Source organism: Sabethes cyaneus, chromosome 2 (genome assembly GCF_943734655.1).
Source record: "Sabethes cyaneus chromosome 2, idSabCyanKW18_F2, whole genome shotgun sequence".
Classification (NCBI taxonomy): Eukaryota; Metazoa; Arthropoda; class Insecta; order Diptera; family Culicidae; genus Sabethes; species Sabethes cyaneus.
Window position 1 is genome coordinate 235,782,196 of NC_071354.1, and position 14,755 is coordinate 235,796,950.

The following is a 14,755-nucleotide window of genomic DNA, read 5'->3' on the forward strand; positions in this document are numbered from 1 at the left end:
AATACCGACTTAACTAGCACAAGTTGCTGATTGTATTGAATCATAAATGCTGATCGACATGTTGCATGTGTTGTGTGTATGCAACCGGCTCAGAATCAGTGTTGTCAAGTGCTCCGTAGTCAGTTAGATCAGCCGAAAGAAGGCTCCAGTACAGTTAATCCATAAACAGCCAGAATATTGACCGTGTCACGGCCGTCCAAGATCTTGGTGTTCTATCGGATACTTCACTTACATTCCAGGACCACTACAGCAGCATAATTTCCAAAGCAAACAAGAACCTGGGATTCATAATGAGACTTGAAAAAGAAGTTTCGTGATCCATACCGCCTGAGAGCTTTGTACTACGAACTTGTACTGACTTTCTCGGAATGCCGTTTCATCGTACAATAGATGATCTAAACAAACTAAATAAAATAAAATTAGACCTGAAATTTAACTTAAAATTGGACAATTGGACTTTGGATTGGACAATTGGAAATTTGAATTTTCATTGGCATAAAATTTGGCATGAAATTGCATTTAATTTCATATCAATTTAGCTTTCAATCAATACTTTTTTTCTGTTGGGTACTCTTACCACTGTGTCCATTATTTTGAACTTTTGTGATATGCCCCATTGTTTCGTTTGCTGTACGCTTCAGGCTTACCTATCACTTTTTGAGGAAGTGGTAGGCTGGTAGCTGCAGCGAGACAGATGCCAATCAGGGATGACTTGGTTTATAAACCTTGTAATCCTGATCGGCGACGCAAACCAGATCTCGGATGACCTTTGTCACAATCTCGAGTTTTGCAAGTTTCTGGGGAGTTCATGGGTGTTTTAATTTACAAATTTTCCTCACAGTAAAGTAGAAAACAACTCCCCCCATTGCTTAGCGTGATAAAATAAAGCGGATAGCATTTAAATATTCGCCCTCATTACAAACCATTTCGCCGAATACCATTTTGCGGAACACCAATTCTCGGTTCGGTTGACCATAACGCGGAATATAGAGTTTCGCAGAGGACCATTCCGCGTAAAACCTTACGCGGGATGTACCATTTCACGGAAAATCTTTTCGTAGAAAGTACCATTTCGCAGGGGTGACCCAACTCAAGGAAAGTAATAGAGGTCAGTAGATCTAGGAAAATAAATAAACCTAGATAGAAGTGACCTCTACGGGGGGCTGCCCTCCGCAGTGGCCGGCGCTTCCGACGGTAGGTCGCCGGCAACACTCGTGGCCTGTGGCCGTCTCGCGCTGAAGTATCTAATGTTACTATTGATAGTTTTTGGTGGTCTTGTTATTGATTAATGTTTTATGAAAGAGTCTAAAATTTCTCGAGTTCGATTAGTTTTTGAGTTACGCAAAAATTTCTGTTTTATTTGTATGAGAGTCCTTATCCCCCTACCACAGGGGTGAGGGGTCTCAAACCATCATTAAAAAAATTCCTGCCTCCAAAACCCACCGCATGCCAAATTTGGTTCCATTTGCTTGATTACTTCTCGAGTTATGAGGAAATTTGTATTTCATTTGTATGGGACCCCCCCTCCTAAAGTAGGTAGAGGTTTCAATTCACCATAGAAAAAATTCAGGTCTCCAAAAACACCCACATGTCAAATTTTGTTCGATTTGCTTGATTAGTTCTCGAGTTATGCAGAAATTTGTGTTTCATTTGTAAGGGACCCCCCCCCCCCCTCTTAGTGGAGGAGGGGTCTTTGACCATCATAAGAACCTTTCCTGGCCTTTGGGCCCCTATATGCAAATTTTCAATTCTATAAGGAACATTCGGGCAGACAGACAGAAATCCATTTTTATAGGTATAGATTTGTATGGGAGACCCCCTCTTTGTGGGGAGAGGGATCTCTAACCATCATAAGAACCTTCCCTGGCACCAAAAACCCCCACATGCAAATTTTCACTCCGATCGGTTCAATAGTTTTCGATTCTATAAGGAACATAAAGCGGACAGAAATCCATTTTTTTAGGCATAGATTTGTATGGGAGCCCCCCCTCTTAGGGGGGGGAGGGGACTTTTGCCATCGAGAGAACCTTCCGTAGCCCCAAAAACCCCTACATGCAAATTTTCATGCCGATCGGTTCAGTAGTTTTCGATTCTAAAAGGAACATAGGGACATACAGACAGACAGAAAACCTTTTTTATAGGTATAGATTAGTCCTCCAGCGCCGGACACCTCTGACTTTCATAGTTCAAATGGTGCACCTTAGTAGCTAATATGATAAAATCAACAAGAAAGACAAAAAATTAGCATATATGTGATATTATATGCCAGAATCATCCATGAACACAGAGATTTGTTTGTTTTTATCTACCACCGATCGAATTGTTTTGTTTCGGCTAATTTTCGGATCAGCATTACAGCATTATTCGGTCAGACAAAATTTCGTTTTTCATCCATAAAATATCTTTCATTAAAAATTTTCTAAGCTCCATAGTTCATTTTTCTACAAAGATATTTAATTTCTTGAAAAATGCAGATTGTACTCAGCGATTTCCGTCACCCAGTACCGGAGACCGAGCCGTCCCCCAATACCGAACATCAAAATGCTTTACTTGGTTGAGTCAAAGTTTTGAAGATTCTTGAAAATCTTGATCAAGATTTTGCAAAAAAAAAGAACGAGATGAAAGAAAACATTAGTTATCCCGAACCGGTTATCTTAAATATGAGAAAATAAGGAAACCTGTTGATGATCAATTGCTCATAGAAAACAGAAGAGCATCAATATAGAGCATAAAAAACTGTTGATTTTTATTCAAGACAATCTTTAGTCAACAAGTATGCAAGCAATGAGAGATTTTAAAGATTTTGACATGTTTTATTTAAAAATATAAGGTTTATTTTATGATTTCTGTTAAGTGTCTGGTGACTGGGAGACACAATTTTGAAGTAATGATTTTTATCTATTTCTCATTTGACTTCTAAAATGAGTTCATTAGTGATTTAAGTATGTGTAACCTATTTATATTGCAAAATAGTTTTTTATATTACTCTTCCAGTGAAAAAAACTGAAGTTATGCAAAGTGTTGATTTGATATATGTCAAAATCCTTAAGTGTCCGGTATTGGGTGACTTGCCCCTAATAATGCCTCACAAGTCTCCATAAGATTTTAGAATATTTTGTTTTCCGCACTGTGAACGACTAGTGAAGGTGCCTTTTACTAGTTTGGTGTCGATCTAACTCGTGAGTTAACTAAGTAAGTATTGACCAGCCGAACTAACGCACTTCGGTCAATTGGACGCTGTTAATCGGACCAAGAGGATAGAGGAGGGGGGTTCGAGTTCAAATCGCAATCCCGTAGAAGTCACGAATGAACTGAACTGAAGTGGCGAGATGAAGAAAACCTGAAAGGCGCCCTGAAAATTTTGATTCAACAAATGCAGCTAATGGCAAAAACTTTTCAGGCGGGTATTTCCCGATTTATTTGTGAAATTCCCGGCTTTTTCCCGGTTTTACCCCGACTGTTAGTGATTCCCGACTTTTTCCCGGTTTTTTCCGATTTTCCCGACTGAGTGGCCACCCTGTCAAAATAGCAAATCCATGCGTATAAACGTCCTGTTGAGAACTTGACCCTTCTTTATCGACAGACTTCGCAGACGGTTATTAGAGTACAGGACAATTACGGAACTAGTGCAATGATCCTACTGACTCTATAGCAGCACCTCCCAACCGAGATTCTTCAAAGACACTCTACTTGAATAATTAAGCATTTTATACGCAATAGCTGATAATCGCGTTGAAATGACTGAACTGCCCGCTTAAATATGTTCTGCACGCTCAAAACAAAACAACCGCATCTGGCTTCGGTATTGTATTCTAGATACTATACCGGTTATTAACACATCAGTGACACTCGGTGTCATGTACACTACCTTCGTAAAAGTACATATCTTGGAAATACGCTGAACCAGCGATGCCATTAATCCTGATATTTGTGCATGCTTAAATTCGAGACCCACCAATTATTTCAGTGATTCTATTAATGTCCCTGAAGATAAAAGTACTCCATAAGCTATTTTTGTTATACAAAGGATTAGACTGCGAAAACAAATTACTCCGGAGAAAATCACAGGGTCCCAAATTAATGGGTGCACAAATATAAGGATTGATAGCATCGCTGGTTCAGCGTACTTCTAAGATTATGGCTAATGTACGCGATACCGGGTTTCACTGAAGTGTATACTATTTAAATCCAAAAACTTAAATAAATCGCTTGTATTGATTGCATCGTTATTTTCGAGCGTCTCCAAAAAATCGTATTTGTCACATTTGATCCATGTTAGGCTGGATCAAGGAAATGGAGGAGTTCATACCAAATCTCTTTGATTATTTTTAAAAAAAAATGAGTGAAGTCAGCGCCTCGCCTAATATCATCGATGCCGGAAATGTAAATTTACGAAAAACTTCAGATCGATTCCTCAAATGATTGATGGTAAAATGGCCAACGCTCTTGTGGGAAACCAAAACTCTAAAACGCGTTCGCACTGCTTTATAATTTATGCACGAACTTTGATAAATTGGCCTATAACTCAGCTGCAGTGCAGCTTGTGAAACAAGCTAAAAATAATATGAACTTTCACGGTTGAACTTTTACTGATGATAATCCTTTTGGATATTTCGTTTATTTCGCATTTCTGATGCGCTCTTAACAATACTCATGAAATTCACAAATCATAAACTTTGTCTTATTTTGTCGACCTCGTACTCGCTTGAAGCTAAATTGTTCTGGTTTTATTGCATTAAAACGGAAACTAACATTAAACTAATTCCAACTCCGTTCATTCAGTGCAGTACTATGAATGAAATCCATTCTAAGATTTTCAAGAAATTGATAGCTAAGACAAGCTTTCTGCTGTTTGGCACACCGCGTACCACATAGATTAAGAAGATCTAGAAATTATTAATTTTTAATTTTATTCGAAATAAACTACGAAAGTAGGGTACAATCAATAACAATTTAGTTGAAACAGCTACCACATGGTAGTGGTTAAAGCTAGATGCCGCTCAAGCTAAAGTTATCTGTAAATTATTAAAATCATATGCAAAGGCGAAGCAAAATGAGCAACAGTTTTGTTTAACGGTGCCGTACGGTAAATGATTATTTTCATTGAATTAATCAGAGATTTCTACATAAGATTAGTTTAATTTTGCAGTGGTGTGCCATACCAAGCTGAATGGTTTCTAGTTCTTTTGATTAATGAGGGGAGATGAGAGGACAAAATGAGGTCAGTGTCTTTGCTAACAGTTTAATGCGGCAGTTGAAGTCATCACCATATGATTCAGCTTCAATTTTTATTTATAAAACTGAAGTCAGTAACGTAAAATTGCAATAATCATCTTAAAATTCGAGAAATGTGCCGTAAAATAACTGTACAACCAATTTTTCATCACGCTTTGTAATGCTGTAGCCAAGAACGATCAAGATGAAAGGTACCACCGAGAGAAATAAAGTCATCAATTTGCCTAAAGTAACTGTGAAACACGGCCGACGTATTATATGATAGTTTACTTTCCCGAATTCCCCGTACTAAACCAAAAAAATTTACCGGCTTGGCCGGCATATGCCCATTCACAACTCGAACATTTACCGGTGCGGTGGTGTGGTTGGCTCGAAAATCTGACCCATCTGCGATAAGCGCTAATAAATTTTCATGCGACTGTCTGACGGCCCAACTGCACCGTAACTCGAGTCCCCACAGACAGCCGCCCCGGAATGGGCAGAAAAGCATAAATGAATGGACATCTTTCTTTGCCATTTCCACATGTCCCAGTTTCACAAGCTCTTGATGAAGAGATTATCATTTGCACATACCGTTTCAATTCCTTCGCCGTTTCCTTTCGCGACCGGTAGCACTGGTTCCGACTGCAGATGAGTACGATCGAAGCAAAAAAAAAAACAACACTAACGAGAGCAATAAATCAACCACCGAACTGGCCCACAAATTTCTACTCCATATGTCACACACAAAAATATGCACACTGACTGGTCACGAACTAGTAGTTTTGACTGAATTTTTACGCAAGATTTTCAATCTCGAACGCCGCTAATTTCAGTCGCAAACTTTATGCCCGCTGCATGCATAGAAGACTTTTTTTAACGTTGAACTTTTCTGGCTCGATCTCTCGCTCTTTTTCTCTTCTTTTTTTTTTTTGCTCACTGCACTAACCCGAAACGAACGACGAACTTTATTTTGTCGTCCGAGCTTCTTTGCTTGGCAATATTCTCTCTTTTCTTTTTCCAGCTGCACGATCGCGTGTATTTTTAAAAATTACGTAAGATTTTTTTTCTCTACCTCGCGGTTTCGCGCTTAATCCGTGGCTGGCTCCGACTATTCTCAATCAATCAATCGTAAAACACAAAACAGGCTTCGAATCACAACAAACTTCAACTTTAACTGCAAGTTTTAATGCTTCTCCGTCGCAGAAGATGGACAATTAAGTCGCAGAAAAAAAATCACCGCTGCAATGACACGGACACGGTTTTGGTGCTTAGATAGCCGGAAATTTGTCGATTCTGTTTACACTGCTGATTCTGTTGCTTACTAATCAAACACCTCTTGAACGAGCCGCAAAAAAGCACTTAAGCCCAATATCCAAAATGAATCCGCGTCGTTCGTCGTGTCGGTGCGTTCGGACGCTTCAAAGTACTAGTGTTGTAGGCCTCACTGACTGGAACAACAAAGTCGAGGGCAAGTGCGAAAACACTTGTTCAATTAGCAACAAACACAAACAAACAATTCAGCGACAACAAATCGATCGCTCTTTTTCCCAAATTCGAACACTCACTTAGAGGGAAACGATATTGGTTTTTCACGATGAACTCAAACGTTAGCACAAGCGATGAAACCGACCACGAAAAAACGAAAAGTTAAAGAGTCTACCACTTTTTTCGGGCTAACTAACCTGTGTGTTCTATCTATTATTTTGCCCGCTGCGTTACGAAAGCATTCACGATCGTCATCGACACTGTCGCCGTCGTCAGCGGCATCATCATGCCATTATGCTAGAACAAGCAACCAACAACGGTGAGGTGAGACTGCGCAATTTTTGCCGTAAACACTACGACTAGCTGCTAGCAGCGAGAGTAAGAGGACTGCAAACTTTAGCAAACAACACGCGGCCTGTACTACCGAACACTGGTCGACCGTGCAGGTACGATCTACGCGCGATCAAATCTCGAAGAGAACTGAACGACCGAAAAGCGGGCACGGCTTGACGGCAGAAATGTAAACACTCAGTGATCAGTGAATCAACAACACGTGCAGGTATTGGTGTGTTGCACAAGCAAAAGCTCAACGGAAGCTTGCTCGATTGTGGCTGTGCTTGTCGCTGAAAAAAGCTTTCCAGTTGACGGGCAAGCGATCGATGTTGATGATCAACTTTGAGGGTTCGTTTCCAATGGATTTTGCAAAATAGCGCCGGAGTTCTGCAACCAAAGTAAGTCTTCGAACTTATGTCGAACGTAGTTTTTGCAGACAAGAAGTACTGTGCTGCATCAATATCCGGACACTTGAGTAGGTCATATTTTTAATATGCTCCGTAAAAATAATTTCGCAACGTTATTACTTTGTACTACAGTAATGTTCCGATTTTGTCAGCCCCATGTTGAATTTTGGGCTGACAAAATGTGGAAACTGACAAAATCGGGAAAAAAAAATTTCGTTTCCAAAATTCAAGACGTAAGATCTTGCAATATCGAAGAATTCTACTAAAAATTAAATTTTAACCCTCAATTGGTCAACCGAAAGCTCAATGAACCGGGCACAGCACTTTGATCCACAACCTTTTTTTGGTGCGCATTAGCTTTGAGTGGGAAAACTTGATTTTAGTTTTATGGAAACTTTGGAAGAGTTTCTTAAAACTAAAATTAAATTTTGATTAGTCCCCCTAAAAGTGCAATAAATAATTTATTCTTCTTCAGTTTCAATATAACACATTGATGTGTTCTGCAAAGTTTTACACCATATTATTACAAGAAATTTTGCTGAAGACAGTAACCTTCTATCTCTTCAACAAAGATTTAAAAATCCTATTTCCAATAAATAAAAAATCGTTAAAATCAGTTTTTCTATTTTAACTGTTTTTGTAGTTGTTGTATGACTTTTTACGGTTTTACAAAGTTATGCAAATAGTAAAAATACGCAACATTGCTGAATATAGTATACCCCCACCTTTGCTTCTTTAGGAACTATAGAACATTTACAATAAAAATACTCAACTTTTGACCCTGAATTACTCGCAAAAAGGCATCATTTAATTCAAAAACTCTCCCCAGAGAATCAGAATAGTTTCAAGCAGGCTGAAAAGTTTTATAAATCATGTTTAAAAGCACAAAAGTTAAAAAAAAATATAGACCGACAAAATCGAAATAAATTGCTGATAAAATCGGGGATAGACAAAATCAGGAGCTAACAAAAACGGAACATTACTGTATAACCAAATATGAAGCTTAAACTTTCAAACTTTGTTAACATCAAGTTGATAATAGAAATTCAATAAAATACATTACAATAAGAGAAATAAAAGGGCAATTTTTCCGGCAGTTGAATCAATATCTGGACACTTTCGAACCGTTTTTCGGTCAGGCAAAACTTCCTCTTCTTTTGACGTAGAACTACGTCTTACGGCAAAGTCCGGGATAGGGTGTCATTCCAAAAAATCTTTCTCGAAAAGTGGTCAGGTTTTGAACGCCAATAGCTTAGAGGTTTCCCGATCGATTTTCAATATTCTTACACCAATCGATCGGAAAATCTTCTAAGAATTGACCCAAGTGAAGAAAAGTATAGATTCTTGATATTGAACTATTGAAAAGTTGAAAATGATGAACCTATGCTTTACCAGAATTCTCGCTTCGTGATTGGTTGTTGGAAATGACGTCATCAAAGTGGAAACGTGTTTTCACGCTTAGGCTTATAATTCAGTCAATTTTCTATAGATTTTCAAGATATTTACACCAGTTGATCGGAAAATCGATTTGTAAAATATTAAAAATATAGAAAACTATTGATTGATTAATGCGCGCTATTTAAGCGATTGTTTGTAAGAGATAAACTCAAGAACGGCAGGACGGAATTGTATGATTCTTTTTTCAGTTGTTGTGTTTTGGTCTGCGTCAGGTTTATATGCAAAAAAAAAATAATGAAAATCGACCCCAAAACTTGGAAAATAGTAAAAAACCGTTATTTTACTTTTCCCGCCATTTATCGTACAGACAATGTTTTAGATTGCTACGATTACTATCGGTGCAAATCAGCCTACACCACCAATATCAAGCGTCGTCGTTGTTGGGTGAACAAACACGTTGTTAAAGGTAACTTTGATGGAATGGTTGATTGCTTCGGATTTTCTCAGAACATCTGTTCGTTTCAACTGTGCCAAACCATTAGTTAGGAATAGTAATCTTTTTGGGATCCCAAAACTTACTGCCAAAATTTCATTGGAAACATGCGGAAAAGGTTGATTTTTCAATTCTTAGCACTCATCAGTTAAGCTGACTGTTAATTAATCTTTGTAAAAGTAAACTCGATAGACTTAGATAACGCCTAATTTCGTCTACAGCAATTGACCGTCAAAATGATATGCAGTATATATTCAAACGATAGCTAATAAACAATTTTATGGAGTTGCAAGCAAATAATAAACGTTGTATAAAGTGTTGTGGGTTCCGTTTATTAAAGAGCATTTCAGCCTAAAGCTAATTCTTTCACCTCTCTATCAAATTAATGAAAATAACCAAAACTGAAAACTTTCTACGCTGGATGCACATCTAATGCATGTTTGCAAATGTTTTGATAAATCTTTCTGACCGTCAATTGATAAATATATTTTATGTGTTGAAAAATGTAATTAAAATTTTTACTTGAAAAGAATATTGGCTGAAATAAATTAGGCCATTACAAATATTTTATAAAATTTTTGTTTATCCGATGCTGGGTCACTGAAGGGGGGGGAGGGGTGGAAACAGGGATTTTTTTAACGAGCAAAAGTATTAAGCGTTTTAAGTATTTTTACTTGAAGTATAAACGTTAAAACCAAATCGGTTCTTGCTTTTTATCTTACGTTATTATTTTCCATGCAAAAGTCTACCAAAAGACAGACAAAAGCGAAGCAAAATTGTTTAGCTGATTTTTGGAAATTCCATTGTTTGAATTTTCACTTCTGTTTCGTTTTTTTTGAAACGATGATTCTACAATTGATGAAGGGACGGTAAGGGAAAGTAATGAAGAAGGATTTTTTTCCATGGACTGGACTGTCCAGCGCCTCAAGTGTCCAGTGGTTCAAAGGTACACGGGTACCAGTGAGCGACACGCCCTGGCAGGTGTTGTGGGTTCAAATCCGGTTATAATCTCTGATTACAGCTTGGTTCGACCCATGCACCTTCCAGCATTGGACAAAAGATAGGAGTCACAACAACAACTTGTTAACCATAGCTACCTATTACCCCCCCCCCTTCCTTTCCACCCATCCCCTTCATTCCCGAAAAAATCCTTCTTCATTACTTTCCCTTACCGTCCCTTCATCAGTTGTAGAATCATCGTTTCAAAAAAAAATATTAATATATGCCTGACCGCATTTCAAGGTCATGACTAAAGTCACGAGTTTGGTCAATTCTGTTTCGTGCTAGAGCGTTAAAGACAGACTCCGTATACTCATTTTTAGAGTTCTTTAGGCTATGGAGCTCACAGACAATTGATTTAATACAATTTTTGATTTATATTCCACAATTTTTTTGCCCTTTTAAGTCAATTTCATTAGTGCATTAGCTGACCTGGCAAACTTCGTACTGCCACCAATTGTATTAAAAGACGTAAATTGTTAATGGCGGATGTATTTAAAGTATAGGTTACGTTTTGTACTCGTTTTGAGAAGTTTGAGGGAATGGCTAATTAAATGCCGGATTTTCACAGAACGTCTGTTTTCTACAATCGTTTAGCAGTTAGTTAGAAACCCAACAAACGTTTAACAAAAGCTGTTTATGTAATTGCTTATTAATATAACATTGGCTATATAACGGTCGAATGATCTACCATTCAAATAAAATGTTTGTTGGGAATAGCAATCTTTACGAAATCATAACACCTATTGCCTTATATAAACATATCCATTAAAAAGATGTGAAAAATGTCGATTTTTCAATTCGCAGTACTCAAAAGTTGTGCTGGGTGTCAATTTATTTTTTGGAAACGTAAACGCGATGGCGTCTAAATTCGTCTTCTGCGGTTAACCGACTAACGATATGCAATATATATTTAAAACTTTTTGAGAACAGAATCATTGCGCCACCAACTATATTTTCATTTCCGCCCTCAAACGCTTTCTATTTGCCTTTGTGTATTCGCCCATTATTAGGTTGAAATATTACATGTTGTTTTTTATGCAAATTATTGGTTTATAAAATAAATAATTTTTTGACGCCTTCGATCACATTTCCTCTATCGTAATCAGAGCTTTGTTTTGATTTCCACAGTAATTTTTATGTGTAAATTCGGATATGTTCATAAAATCGTTTATTAGCAAGAATAAGATTTCGTTTGAATATAATCATTTTGAGAATCAAGTACAGCGAACGGAATTAGGTGTCATTTAAAGCTATCGAGTTTGCTTTTAAAACAAACAAATTGACAGCCGGCTTAACTGTTGAGTCCTAAGAACTGAAAAATTAACATTTTCCGCGTGTTTTCAATGAATATTCGGCAGTAATCATTAAGATTTTGGAAAGAACACCATTTCTAACTAATGGTTTAGCACTGTTATAACGAACAGATGTTCTATGAAAATTCGGCACAATTCACCATTCAATCAAAGTTACCTTCATCAACGTGTTTGTTTGCCCAGCAACGTCGCGACGCTGCTTCATATTGAATGCGGGTCGGCTGATTTGCACCGATAATAATCATAGCAATCTAAAACATTGTCTATACAATGAATGGCGGGAAAAGTAAAATATCGGTTTTACCTTTGTTATACTATATAACAAAGGTTTAGAAATTGGTCGAAAAACACGAAATTGATCCGAGGCCCGGAGGGCCGAATCACATATACCAATCGATAGAGCTCGACGAACTGAGCAATGTCTGTGTGTGTGTGTGTGTGTGTGTATGTGTGTATGTGTGTATGTGTGTATGTGTGTATGTGTGTATGTGCAGCTCATTTTCTATCGCCTGTTTCTCAAAGGTGGCTGAACCGATTTGACCGCTTTTACTTTTGTTTGAAAGGTATTATTGCCTAGTATATCACTATTGAATTGCATTGCTGTCTGACGTTTCGTTTAAAAGTTATAAGCAAAAATGTGAAAACTACGTGATACGCGTTTCTCCGAAACTACGCAACCAATTTGAACGATCTTAGTACCAAACGAAAGCTCTTGCTATTACTAAACTTTTTACCAAGTTTTATTGAAAACGGACAAGCAGTTTAAAAGTTAGCCTTAAAAAACCGGTTTTGACTAGGTACAAATGATCGCCTGTTTCTCAGAGTTGGCTGAACCGATTTATGCGCTATTATTCTCATTTGAAAGGTAATATAGCCTAATAGATCACTATTGATTTGTTTTTTGATTGGACGTTTAATTCAAAAGTTATGAGCAATTGTATACAACACATTAAAATTTACAATTATTTTCGACTATTTCATCTTAGATAATTTATCTAGTTTAAATTTTTTTGGCATCAAATTAGAGGTTTAATTGCTGCAAATATATCTGCAAAATTTCAGTAGAATTGGTTTTGCCGGTCAAAAGATATTAACCCTTGAACACTCGCGCCAACTTTTGTAACACGGTTGCTCGCGGGAGACAATAGCCCAAAACCAAAAAAATGTGCGCATTAGAGTTTTGACTAGGAAAACCTGGTTTTAGGTTTATCGCACCTTTGGAAGAGTTTCTTGAAATTGCAAGCTCTATCGTCTGGTAGAATTTAAATTTTGATTAATCCCCCTAAAAGTGAAATAAAAAAAATATTTTTCTTCAGTTTCAATATAACACATTGATGTGTTCTGTAAAGTTGAAGAGTATATTATTACAAGAAACTTTGCTGAAGACAGTAACCTTCTATCTCTTCAGCGAAGAGAGAAAAATCTTATTTATTTGTCAAATCAGTTTTTCCATTTTAGCTCGTTTTGTAATTGTTGTATGACTTTTTCATATTGTACAAATAGTAAAAATACACAACTTTGCTGAACATAGTATACCTCTATAATTGCTTGTTTAGGAACTGTAGAACTTTGATTATAAAAATATCCTAGTTTTGACCCCAAATTACTCGACTACCAACAGACGGATACATTTAAAACATTTTACTTTTGCTGATAGTTTTGTTGCATACAGACACTATTTTTCCATATGGAGAAACGAGAGAAAGTTCCAGCTGGGGCCTATTGCGGTACACCTCACATACTGATTGCTTCGTTTCTGTGATGTCAGTTTTTGCTGATCTATTTTGCCAACAGTTTAAAGTATTAATGCATTGAATAATTATGGTATTTTGCTCATAACAAGTTTATTGAAAAATATACGTTAGTTAAACATCAATTTGTAACTTTATAACAATATGGCATTCTAAAATCTACACGTGTTGTACAAAATACAACAGCGTGAGTAACCGAAGGTTAATAAAAATTGATGAAAACTTTATTGAATCAATTAGAATGGCATTACAGTAAATTATGCATAGTTCAAAACCTTTAAACTAGACCTTTACTACGCAATGTATATGTTAAATAATAATATTTCCTCTTACAACTTACTTTTACTTGCATTTACTCAAATTAGTAACAACTTACTTATACTTTCTCAGCAATTTCATGAAAAAAGGATCTATCAAAATTTATAAGTGCTCCCTTTTTGTTCAAATTTTGTAAACTTTTTCAATTGCCAAAAAAAATTATGTAAACAAACGCACTACGCAACGTTAACGTAGATGCAGACCGTATAACAAAGGTTCTTTCACCACTAGGTGGATTAAATCGGGTTTTTTACTATTTTCCAGCTTTTCGCGTGAAATTTTATTACTTTTTTTCAGAGGTTGGAAAACTCGCAAAATGAATAGATACGCCGAGCATCGGCAAACGGTTTTTATCATGATAAAACAGCTACGCGAGTGGTTCAATTCGCCTATAACAATGAGCATCATACACTCACGCTTCATAGCATCGCTGAATATACGAATATCGTGAGCAACGCAAAAGTGCAGATTACTGCTTTCTGCTGCTTGTAAAGCCACTAACACTACTACTTTCCGGCGTCCCCGGACATTCTATATCCGATCAATCGAACACACTCAATGTTCAATATTCAATTTTTGAACGAATTCTGATGTTCACATTGAGGTTCTGTTCGTGATAAAATTCAAAGCTGATGCGTGCATTATCGGCGAGGCAGGCGAATAGTGTGTGTTCATGAGGGATGTTCATCGATTCAAACGATCACTTTTTCGCGAATTCTCCAACCACTGCTTTTTTACATATAAACCTGACGCAGACCAAAACACAACAACTGAAAAAAGAACCATGCAATTCCGTCAAGCCGTTCTTGAGTTTATCCCTTACAAATAAACAAGCCAACTTGGTTTTATTATATAGATTGGCTTTAGCAGTAAAAGTGTAATAAAGTATTGCAAAAATGGTAACCCATTAGAATAAATCGTATTCTAATAACGTTGACAATTGTTTGTTTTTTCACTTCTAATTGGACTTCTTAAAATAGCAAAAGGGCTCATAAAATTATAATACATTTTGTGGAATAATGAAACCTTTCGGATTGG

The 14,755-nt window shown here is 37.0% G+C and overlaps 1 protein-coding gene across 2 annotated transcripts in view; it reads right to left on the reverse strand.

Moving 5' to 3' along the window:
* The window catches only part of LOC128735044 (uncharacterized), a 291,676-nt gene extending 284,525 nt beyond the window's left edge, over positions 1-7,151 (reverse strand). For both annotated transcript variants that reach the window (XM_053829511.1, XM_053829510.1), the window contains exon 1: positions 5,809-7,151. The gene's annotated coding sequence lies outside the window, so the exon portion shown is untranslated. The remainder of the gene's footprint in view (positions 1-5,808) is intronic.
* Positions 7,152-14,755: the final 7,604 nt, after the last annotated feature.